At 43.8% G+C, this 12,223-nt stretch overlaps 1 protein-coding gene across 2 annotated transcripts in view; it reads right to left on the bottom strand.

Annotated features, from left to right (window-relative positions):
- Positions 1-12,223, bottom strand: part of RAD18 (RAD18 E3 ubiquitin protein ligase) — a 577,293-nt gene that overhangs the window by 479,310 nt on the left and 85,760 nt on the right. The window contains exon 1 of one of the 2 annotated variants that reach the window (XM_056524991.1): positions 6,310-7,091. The exons of the other annotated variant lie outside the window; for it this stretch is intronic. The gene's annotated coding sequence lies outside the window, so the exon portion shown is untranslated. Of the gene's footprint in view, positions 1-6,309; positions 7,092-12,223 lie in introns of those variants that run through there. 2 annotated transcript variants of the gene reach the window in all.

Genomic DNA, 12,223 nt, shown 5'->3' with positions numbered 1-12,223 from the left:
TTATCAGTATATGGTCCCAGGTTATTATATGAAGAGGTTTTGTTACAGTGTGTTATTAGTATATGGTCCCAGGTTATTATATGAAGAGGTTTTGTTACAGTGTGTTATTAGTATATGGTCCCAGGTTATTATATAAAGAGGTTTTTGTTACAGTGTGTTATCAGTATATGATCCCAGGTTATTATATGAGGAGGTTGTTGTTACAGTGTGTTATCAGTATATGGTCCCAGGTTATTATATGAAGAGGTTTTGTTACAGTGTGTTATCAGTATATGGTCCCAGGTTATTATATGAGAAGGTTGTTGTTACAGTGTGTTATCAGTATATGGTCCCAGGTTATTATATGAAGAGGTTTTGTTACAGTGTGTTATTAGTATATGGTCCCAGGTTATTATATGAAGAGGTTTTGTTACAGTGTGTTATCAGTATATGGTCCCAGGTTATTATATGAAGAGGTTTTGTTACAGTGTGTTATCAGTATATGGTCCCAGGTTATTATATGAAGAGGTTTTGTTACAGTGTGTTATTAGTATATGGTCCCAGGTTATTATATGAGAAGGTTGTTGTTACAGTGTGTTATCAGTATATGGTCCCAGGTTATTATATGAAGAGGTTTTGTTACAGTGTGTTATCAGTATATGATCCCAGGTTATTATATGAGGAGGTTTTGTTAGTGTGTTATCAGTATATGGTCCCAGGTTATTATATGAAGAGGTTTTGTTACAGTGTGTTATTAGTATATGGTCCCAGGTTATTATATGAATAGGTTTTTGTTACAGTGTGTTATTAGTATATGATCCCAGGTTATTATATGAGAAGGTTGTTGTTACAGTGTGTTATCAGTATATGGTCCCAGGTTATTATATGAAGAGGTTTTGTTACAGTGTGTTATCAGTATATGGTCCCAGGTTATTATATAAAGAGGTTTTTGTTACAGTGTGTTATCAGTATATGATCCCAGGTTATTATATGAGGAGGTTGTTGTTACAGTGTGTTATCAGTATATGGTCCCAGGTTATTATATGAGAAGGTTGTTGTTACAGTGTGTTATCAGTATATGGTCCCAGGTTATTATATGAAGAGGTTTTGTTACAGTGTGTTATCAGTATATGGTCCCAGGTTATTATATGAAGAGGTTTTGTTACAGTGTGTTATTAGTATATGGTCCCAGGTTATTATATGAAGAGGTTTTGTTACAGTGTGTTATTAGTATATGGTCCCAGGTTATTATATAAAGAGGTTTTTGTTACAGTGTGTTATCAGTATATGATCCCAGGTTATTATATGAGGAGGTTGTTGTTACAGTGTGTTATCAGTATATGGTCCCAGGTTATTATATGAAGAGGTTTTGTTACAGTGTGTTATCAGTATATGGTCCCAGGTTATTATATGAGAAGGTTGTTGTTACAGTGTGGTATCAGTATATGGTCCCAGGTTATTATATGAAGAGGTTTTGTTACAGTGTGTTATTAGTATATGGTCCCAGGTTATTACATGAAGAGGTTTTGTTACAGTGTGTTATCAGTATATGGTCCCAGGTTATTATATGAAGAGGTTTTGTTACAGTGTGTTATCAGTATATGGTCCCAGGTTATTATATGAAGAGGTTTTGTTACAGTGTGTTATCAGTATATGGTCCCAGGTTATTATATGAAGAGGTTTTTGTTACAGTGTGTTATCAGTATATGATCCCAGGTTATTATATGAAGAGGATTTTGTTACAGTGTGTTATCAGTATATGGTCCCAGGTTATTATATGAGGAGGTTGTTGTTACAGTGTGTTATCAGTATAGTATCCCAGGTTATTATATGAAGAGGTTTTGTTACAGTGTGTTATTAGTATATGGTCCCAGGTTATTATATGAGGAGGTTTTGTTACAGTGTGTTATCAGTATATGGTCCCAGGTTATTATATGAAGAGGATGTTGTTACAGTGTGTTATTAGTATATGGTCCCAGGTTATTTTATGAGGAGGTTTTGTTACAGTGTGTTGTTAGTATATGGTGCCAGGTTATTATATGAAGAGGTTTTGTTACAGTGTGTTATCAGTATATGGTCCCAGGTTATTATATGAAGAGGTTTTGTTACAGTGTGTTATCAGTATATGGTCCCAGGTTATTATATGAAGAGGTTTTGTTACAGTGTGTTATTAGTATATGGTCCCAGGTTATTATATGAAGAGGTTTTGTTACAGTGTGTTATCAGTATATTGTCCCAGGTTATTATATGAAGAGGTTTTTGTTACAGTGTGTTATCAGTATATGGTCCCAGGTTATTATATGAAGAGGATTTTGTTACAGTGTGTTATCAGTATATGGTCCCAGGTTTCTATATGAGGAGGTTTTGTTACAGTGTGTTATTGGTATATGGTCCCAGGTTATTATATGAAGAGGTTTGTGTTACAGTGTGTTATCAGTATATGGTCCCAGGTTTCTATATGAGGAGGTTTTGTTACAGTGTGTTATCAGTATATGGTCCCAGGTTATTATATGAAGAGGATGTTGTTACAGTGTGTTATTAGTATATGGTCCCACGTTATTTTATGAGGAGGTTTTGTTACAGTGTGTTGTTAGTATATGGTGCCAGGTTATTATATAAAGAGGTTTGTGTTACAGTGTGTTATCAGAATGTGATCCCAGGTTATTATATGAAGAGGTTTTGTTACAGTGTGTTATCAGTATATGGTCCCAGGTTATTATATGAAGAGGTTTTGTTACAGTGTGTTATCAGTATATGGTCCCAGGTTATTATATGAAGAGGTTTTGTTACAGTGTGTTATCAGTATATGGTGTCAGGTTATTATATGAAGAGGTTTTTGTTACAGTGTGTTATCAGTATATGGTCCCAGGTTATTATATGAAGAGGTTTTGTTACAGTGTGTTATCAGTATATGGTCCCAGGTTATTATATGAGGAGGTTGTTGTTACAGTGTGTTATCAGTATATTATCCCAGGTTATTATATGAAGAGGTTTTGTTACAGTGTGTTATTAGTATATGGTCCCAGGTTATTATATGAAGAGGTTTTGTTACAGTGTGTTATTAGTATATGGTCCCAGGTTATTATATGAAGAGGTTTTGTTACAGTGTGTTATCAGTATATGATCCCAGGTTATTATATGAAGAGGATTTTGTTACAGTGTGTTATCAGTATATGGTCCCAGGTTATTATATGAAGAGGTTTTTGTTACAGTGTGTTATTAGTATATGATCCCAGGTTATTATATGAAGAGGATTTTGTTACAGTGTGTTATCAGTATATGGTCCCAGGTTTCTATATGAGGAGGTTTTGTTACAGTGTGTTATCAGTATATGGTCCCAGGTTATTATATGAAGAGGATGTTGTTACAGTGTGTTATTAGTATATGGTCCCAGGTTATTTTATGAGGATGTTTTGTTACAGTGTGTTGTTAGTATATGGTGCCAGGTTATTATATGAAGAGGTTTGTGTTACAGTGTGTTATCAGGATATGATCCCAGGTTATTATATGAAGAGGTTTTGTTACAGTGTGTTATCAGTATATGGTCCCAGGTTATTATATGAAGAGGTTTTGTTACAGTGTGTTATCAGTATATGGTCCCAGGTTATTATATGAAGAGGTTTTGTTACAGTGTGTTATCATTATATGGTCCCAGGTTATTATATGAAGAGGTTTTGTTACAGTGTGTTATCAGTATATGGTCCCAGGTTATTATATGAAGAGGTTTTTGTTACAGTGTGTTATCAGTATATGGTCCCAGGTTATTATATGAAGAGGTTTTTGTTACAGTGTGTTATTAGTATATGGTCTCAGGTTATTATATGAGGAGGTTGTTGTTACAGTGTGTTTTCAGTATATGATCCCAGGTTATTATATGAGGAGGTTGTTGTTACAGTGTGTTATCAGTATATGGTCCCAGGTTATTATATGAAGAGGTTTTGTTACAGTGTGTTATCAGTATATGGTGTCAGGTTATTATATGAAGAGGTTTTTGTTACAGTGTGTTATTAGTATATGATCCCAGGTTATTATATGAGGAGGTTGTTGTTACAGTGTGTTATTAGTATATGGTCCCAGGTTATTATATGAAGAGGTTTTGTTACAGTGTGTTATCAGTATATGATCCCAGGTTATTATAGGAAGAAGTTTTTGTTACAGTGTGTTATCAGTATATGATCCCAGGTTATTATATGAAGAGGTTTTGTTACAGTGTGTTATCAGTATATGATCCCAGGTTATTATAGGAAGAAGTTTTTGTTACAGTGTGTTATCAGTATATGGTCCCAGGTTATCATATGAGTAGATTTTGTTACAGTGTGTTATCAGTATATGGTCCCAAGTTATTATATGAAGAGGTTTTTGTTACAGTGTGTTATTAGTATATGGTCCCAGGTTATTATGTGAGGAGGTTTTGTTACAGTGTGTTATCAGTATATGATCCCAGGTTATTATATGAGGAGGTTTTGTTACAGTGTGTTATTAGTATATGGTGCCAGGTTATTATATAAAGAGGTTTTTGTTACAGTGTGTTTTGTTATTAGTATATGGTCCCAGGTTATTATGTGAGGAGGTTTTGTTACAGTGTGTTATCAGTATATGATCCCAGGTTATTATGTGAGGAGGTTTTGTTACAGTGTGTTATTAGTATATGGTGCCAGGTTATTATATAAAGAGGTTTTTGTTACAGTGTGTTGTGTTATTAGTATATGGTCCCAGGTTATTATATGAGGAGGTTTTGTTACAGTGTGTAATCAGAATATGATCTAGGGATCGACCGATATTGATTTTGTAGAGCCGATACCAATAACCTGTTTCTGGCCCCACAGTAGCCGCTGCAGATCAATGATTTAATGAACTGCAGCGGCTTTTGCAGGGCCAGAGACTGCCGCCGCCACCTGCATCTCTATCCCTGTCTGTCCTGGGGTCCTGAGTCCAACCACCACCGCTGCCCGCCGTGTGTGTGTCCAACCACCACCGCCGCTGTCCTGAGTCCAACCCCGCCGATTTGAACAATGGAGATGGAGAAGCTGCTGAGTGAGTTTAGCCCCAACCGCCCCTCCGCAGCCCTGCCTCGGCCCTGCACTTTGCTGCCCTGCGGCCGGAGCATGCTGTACCCGGACACCGGAGGAGTGTTGTCCCCGGTCACCAGCCTGGCCTTCACCATGAACTGACTCACCGGCCTGGGGATATAATTATAATTACCTGTTCCCGGGGTCCGCGCTACTTCTGGCTCCTGCGGCGTCCTGCGCTGTTGCTTTGCACTGCGCAATGATGAATGATGTCCTCAACGACGTCAGTGGCCCGGCGCACAGTAACAGCTCAGGATGCCGCCGGAGCCAGAAGTAGCGCGGACCCCAGGTTATTATATGAGGAGGATTATGTTAGTGTGTTATTAGTATATGGTCCCAGGCTATTAAATAAGGAGGATTTTGTTACAGTGTGTTATCGGTATATGGTCCCAGTTTATTATTTGAAGAGGTTTTGTTACAGTGTGTTATCAGTATATGGTCCCAGGTTATTATATGAGGAGATTTTGTTACAGTGTGTTATCAGTATATGAGCCCAGGTTATATGAAGAGGTATTTGTTACAGTGTGTTATTAGTATATGGTCCCAGGTTATTATATGAAGAGGTTGTTGTTACAGTGTGTTATCAGTATATGGTCCCAGGTTATTATATGAGGAGATTTTGTTGCAGTGTGTTATTAGTATATGGTCCCAGGTTATTATATGAAGAGGTTTTGTTACAGTGTGTTATTAGTATATGGTCCCAGGTTATTATATGAGGAGATTTTGTTACAGTGTGTTATTAGTATATGGTCCCAGGTTATTATATGAAGAGGTTGTTGTTACAGTGTGTTATCAGTATATGGTCCCAGGTTATTATATGAGGATATTTTGTTACAGTGTGTTATTAGTATATGGTCCCAGGTTATTATATGAAGAGGTTTTGTTACAGTGTGTTATTAGTATATGGTCCCAGGTTATTATATGAGGAGATTTTGTTACAGTGTGTTATCAGTAAATGGTCCCAGGTTATTATATGAGGAGATTTTGTTACTGTGTGTTATTATTAGTATGTGATCCCCAGTAGTTCGGTTATTACATGAGAAGGCCCCTCTAAATGATACAGTTCTGTCATATTCTCATCCACCCTCTTCTTATCCTAACCTTACATTGTTTCCCATCCTTTCCTCCTGTAACTTATATAAAGGTCCTGATGTTCTGATGTCAGAGCATGATATGTGTTGTAGTTTTGCAACAAACATCCGGAGAGCCACATATTGAGTAACACTGACTTTAGATAAATCCCCCCCTTGATAATACTCGCCTGTCATAGTTCTCCTGCTGCTCTATATTCAGATATAGGCAGTGCCTGAATCATTCGGGGAGCGCTGAACGAAAGAATGGAGCAGAGCGCTCAGATTTTCAACTGTATTGGAGTCTTAAAGTGGTAGTCCAGCAAAAAGCACTTATCCACAGGATCTACTGTGATCTCCCGCCCAGCACCCGGACTCTCTGAGAGAAACTCTTGCTACAGATAGCACATGCTTCGTTCATTTGCATGGGAGCGCTGGAGAAACCGGAGTGCTGTACTCGGGCATCTCCTGCCCTCCCATAGAAGTGAATGGCTGGACTACCCCTTTAAAGGGGAAGTTCAGTTAAGTAAAATATAAATTTAATTTAATTCCCTCATGTAATGATAACTATTACTTCCTAAGAAAGTAAATTAAAAGTAATGTTCCATTGCAGAACTATATGAAGCACAAAATGTGCGAAATGCAGGAAAATGATCTATCCTGTGTCCACTCTGTCTCTGCTTTCTTCCCCTAACTGCCTCTGGCTCCCACCCTTGGAGACAGAGACCATGTGACTTTTATGCTGTCTCTGAGTCCATGTAAGCCACACCCCTAGAAGCAACTGCACAGAAGAAAGATCTGATAAGTCTGAGGAAGTGAGGGGGTTAACAGATGGACTTTGACTTTTTGGGAATGCTGGGAGTTTTAGTTTTGCAACAGATGGAGGCACCCATTTTGTGAATCATTGCTATAAAGTACAGAAGATGGAAGCAGGATGGGAATGGTTGCTTAGTAACGCTCTGAGGGTTGGGGCCACGGGACTGGGGAAGAAAATGGCAGTTAGGAGGAAGTGAGTACAGAGCGGCAGCAAAGAATGCTGGGACCTGTAGTTTAAAGACAGAATGTGGGGAAGGGAACAAGTAAGAGGGAAGAAAGGTGTATTAGATCCACGTACAAGAGATTTAGTAGGTCACAGTAGAATAATAGATGCATGGTTAATGTCCTAAGCTGATTTGAGTTTTTTTTTTTTATTCCGTTCATTGGATAACCCCTTTAAGACACCTAAACAACTAAATAGAAGTGTTACGCTGAGCGCTCCGGGCACCCTGCTTGCCTCGGTGCGCTCACGAAGTCTGTCCCCATGCAGCGCTCTGGTCACACGGTCTATAGGGCGCGCGCGTGCCGGGACTCTTAAATTTAAAGGGCCAGTGCACCAGTGATTGGTGCCTGGTCCAAAGTGGTTAATTTAGGGTTAAAGGTTTCTGCTTTGACTTAATTTAGGCCTGCACCTGTGCACTGCCTATAAGTACCATCTCCTCCCTCAGCCTCCTGACGGATCTTTGTTGCCTTGCGCCTGAGAGAAAGCGTTCCTTGTTCCTGTGTTACCCTGCCTGTTGCCGAACCTGTTGCTACTGACTACCCGGTGTGAACCGTTGCTGCCTGCCCTGACCATTTTTGCTACGTCTGACTACGCCTTTGCCTGATCCTCTTGTACCTTGCCTTATCTCAGCAGCCAGAGAGGTTGATTCGCTACTGGGTGGAACGACCTGGGGGTTACTTGCTGCAGCAAGACCATCCCGCTTTTCAGCGGGCTCTGGTGAAAACCAGTAACCCCTTAGACTCCGTTCCCCTGGTACGGCCCACGTCATCACCTCTCTGGCACAGCGGATCCACCACCAGCTCTTGCTACCTCCTGCCAGTCCGGATCCTGACAGTAAGATCAGGCCATGGATCCCGCTGAGGTACCTCTGCCGAGCATTGCTGACCTCTCTGCTATGGTGGTCCAGCTGTCGCAGCAAATTGCGCAGCAGGGACAACAAATGAATCAGTTGTCCACCTTGTTGCAGCAACTCCTGTCTGCCCAGAAGCAACCGTCGCCACCGCCAGCTCCAGTGTCACCTCCACAGCCTGCTGCCGCTTCCTGCAGCTCCAGAGTCCATCTGTCCTTGCCGGAAAAATATGACGGTGACTCCAAGCAGTGTCGCGGCTTCCTGTCTCAGTGCTCCCTGCATCTGGAACTTATGGCGGACCAGTTCCCATCTGAACGCGCCAAGGTGGCCTTTATAGTTAGTTTGCTAACCGGGAAGGCCCTGGCCTGGGCTACACCATTGTGGGACCGCATGGATCCAGCCATTTCCTCCGTCCAGTCCTTCTGCCAGGAATTTCGGAGTCTGTTTGAGGAGCCAGCCCGGGCTTCCTCAGCCAAGACAGCACTTCTGAATTTGACTCAAGGAAGCTCTACAGTGGGTGAATACGCCATCCAATTCCGTACCCTGGCCTCAGAGCTGAATCGGAATAATGAAGCACTTTGTGCCACCTTCAAAAAGGGACTAAGCAGTGAGATAAAGGATGTCTTAGCCGCACGAGATATACCATCTTCTTTTAGTGACCTCATACATTTGACCACTAGGATTGACAAGCGTTTCTCCGAGAGACAAGAGGAACTTCGTCAGGAAAGGGAGAGAGCTCGTCCTAGATGCTATCCTCGTCTGGCTCCGGTTTTCCAGCGTCCACTGCAACCCTCTTCTGGGCCTCCTGCCGTGGAAGCCATGCAAGTGGACCGGTCTCGCCTAACCCCTCAAGAACGGAGCCGCCGTAGAAGCGAGAATTTGTGTCTGTACTGCGCCAGCTCAGAGCACTTCCTGAAAGATTGTCCTCTCCGTCCACCACGTTCGGGAAACGCACGCACCTAGTAAACGTGGGAGAGGCGTTACTAGGTGTGGATTCCTCCTCTCCGCGTCTTACGGTATCTGTGCAGCTATCCGTACCCACCAAGTCACCCTTCACTGCAGTCGCTTTTATGGACTCCATTTCTGCCGGCAACTTCATCCATGCTTCCTTGATTGACAAGTATCATATTCCTGTGGTTTGTCTTCTCAAGCCCTTCAGTATCTCCACAGTCAATGGAGAGAGACTCGCTGCTACAGTGCAGTTCCGTACTCTGCCACTCCAGATGGACATTGGGTTTCTTCATACAGCGAAACTGGAGTTCTATGTCCTCCCCTTTTGCGCCTCTGAACTCCTCCTGGGTCTGCTTTGGCTCCAACGCCATTGTCCTGTCTTGGATTGGACCTCCGGAGAGATCCTAAGTTGGGGTCCCTCTTGCTTCAGCCGCTGTCTCAAGCCTGTTCCTGTCAAGCAAACCTCCGCTGCTTCTCCTCCAACGGGTTTGCCAGAGCCATATCACAGTTTTGCTGTAGTCTTCTGTAAGAAGCAAGCCGAGGTTCTTCCTCCTCACAGACCTTATGACTGTCTTATTGACTTGTTGCCAGGGACTACTCCACCACGGGGTAGAATCTATCCCCTCTCACCACCAGAGACTCTTGCCATATCAGAATACATCAAAGAGAATTTGCAAAGGGGATTTATAAGGAAGTCTTCCTCACCAGCAGGAGCAGGGTTCTTCTTTGTCAACAAGAAGGACGGCTCCCTTCGTTCATGCATTGACTACAGAGGTCTTAATAAGATCACAGTCAAGAATCGCTACCCTCTCCCCTTGATCTCTGAGCTCTTTGATCGTCTGCGTGGGGCCAGAATCTTTACCAAGTTGGATCTCCGTGGGGCTTACAACCTGATCCGCATAAGAGAGGGTGATGAGTGGAAGACCGCCTTCAACACACGGGATGGCCATTTTGAGTACCTGGTGATGCCCTTTGGTCTCTGTAACGCACCAGCTGTCTTTCAGGAATTTGTGAATGACATCTTCAGGAACCTGCTCTACACCTGTGTGGTGGTCTACCTAGATGACATCGTCATCTTTTCATCCAGTCTGGAACAACACCAGTTACATGTGCAACAAGTCCTGTCCCGCCTGAGGAGGAACCGCCTCTATGCCAAGATTGAAAAGTGCCTATTTGAGCAGACCAGTCTGCCTTTCCTTGGGTAGATAATTTCTGCCCAAGGCCTACAGGTGGACCCGGCTAAACTCTCTGCAGTACTGGACTGGCTGTGCCCCTCCGGTCTACGTGCCATACAAAGGTTCCTGGGCTTTGCAAACTACTATAGGCAGTTCATTCCACACTACTCCACCCTTGTGGCTCCCATCGTGGCCTTGACAAAAAAAGGAGCCAATCCCAAGTTGTGGTCTTCCCAGGCCGAGGAGGCCTTCCAGTCCTTGAAAGCCGCATTCGCCTCCGCACCAGTTCTCACCAGACCAGACCCCTCCAGGCCTTTCTCCTTGGAAGTAGACGCCTCCTCCGTAGGAGCTGGAGCCGTGCTCACCCAGAAGTCACCAAAAGGAAAGACTGTAACATGCGGTTTATTTTCCAAGACATTTTCTCCTGCCGAGAGGAATTACTCGATAGGTGACAGAGTGCTGTTGGCCATTAAATTGGCATTAGAGGAATGGAGGCATCTTCTCGAGAGCTCTACCCATCCAGTGAGCATCTACACAGATCACAAAAATCTATCTTACCTCCAGTCTGCACAGAGACTTAATCCCCGCCAGGCCCGCTAGTATCTTTTCTTTGCACACTTTAAATTCTGGAGAGCCCTCTGTGGACAGTTAAAGATCAAGTTGGACTTTTCCTCCTCATATCACCCCCAAACCAACGGTCAGGTGGAGCGTGTGAACCAAATTCTGGGTGACTATCTTCGTCACTTTATCTCCTCTCGCCATGACGACTGGGTCGATCTTCTTCCGTGGGCAGAGTTCTCTTATAACTACAAGGACTCTTCTGCTTCCAACAAGTCTCCCTTCTTTGTGGTTTACGGCCGTCATCCTCTGCCGCCTCTGCCCTTGTCTTCCACCTCCGATGTACCTGCAGTAGACGACCTAGTACGGGACTTTGCTTCCATCTGCCGCAAGACACGTCTCTCTCTCCAACAGGCCTCATCCCGCATGAAGGTCCAGGCGGATAAAAAACGTCGGGCTCCTCCAGTCTTTACCCCCGGAGACAAAGTCTGGCTATCTTTGAGGTACATCCGTTTCAGGGTCCCAAGTTATAAACTGGGTCCTCGCTATTTGGGACCCTACCGAGTCAAAAAGAATATCAATGCAGTTTGCTACCATCTCCACCTCCCTTCCACTCTAAGAATTCCCAACTGCTTTCACATCTCCCTCCTGAAACCGGCGGTTTTCAATCGCTTCTCCCAAAGATATGTCGCTCCTACCCCTGTGTCTGGCACTTCAGATATCTTTTCTGTGTGGGAGATCCTGGCCTCTAAGTCGGTCATCGGAAAAAAATTATTTCTGGTCGACTGGGAGAGCTGCGGTCCTGAAGAGAGATATTGGGAGCCGGAGGAGAACATCCTGGACCGCAGTCTCTTCCTCAAGTTCTTGGTTACCAAAAAGAGGGGGAGACCTAAGGGGGGGGTCCTGTACGCTGAGCTCTCCAGGCACCTTGCTTGCCTTGGTGCACTCACAGCGTGTGTCCCCATGCAGCGCTCCGGTCACGCGGTCTCGGCATGCGCGTCCCCGCTCTATAGGGCGCGCGCGTGCCGGGACTCTTAAATTTTAAAGGGCCAGTGCACCAGTGATTGGTGCCTGGTCCAAAGTGGTTAATTTAGGGTTAAAGGTTTCTGCTTTGACTTAATTAGGCCTGCACCTGTGCACTGCCTATAAGTACCATCTCCTCCCTCAGCCTCCTGCCGGATCTTTGTTGCCTGAGAGAAAGCGTTCCTTGTTCCTGTGTTACCCTGCCTGTTGCCGAACCCGTTGCTACACACTACCGCCTGTGAACCGTTGCTGCCTGCCCTGACCATTTTTGCTACGTCTGACTACGCCTTTGCCTGATCCTCTTGTACCTTGCCTTATCTCAGCAGCCAGAGAGGTTGAGTCGCTACCGGGTGGAACGACCTGGGGGTTACCTGCTGCAGCAAGACCATCCCGCTTTGCGGCGGGCTCTGGTGAAAGCCAGTAACCCCTTAGACTCCGTTCCCCAGGTATGGCCCACGTCATCACCTCTCTGGCATAGCGGATCCACCACCAGCTCTTGCAACCTCCTG

This window comes from Hyla sarda, chromosome 6, assembly GCF_029499605.1.
Source record: "Hyla sarda isolate aHylSar1 chromosome 6, aHylSar1.hap1, whole genome shotgun sequence".
Classification (NCBI taxonomy): Eukaryota; Metazoa; Chordata; class Amphibia; order Anura; family Hylidae; genus Hyla; species Hyla sarda.
The sequence above is the reverse complement of the archived record's forward strand: the minus strand, read 5'-3'. Positions and strand labels throughout refer to the sequence as shown.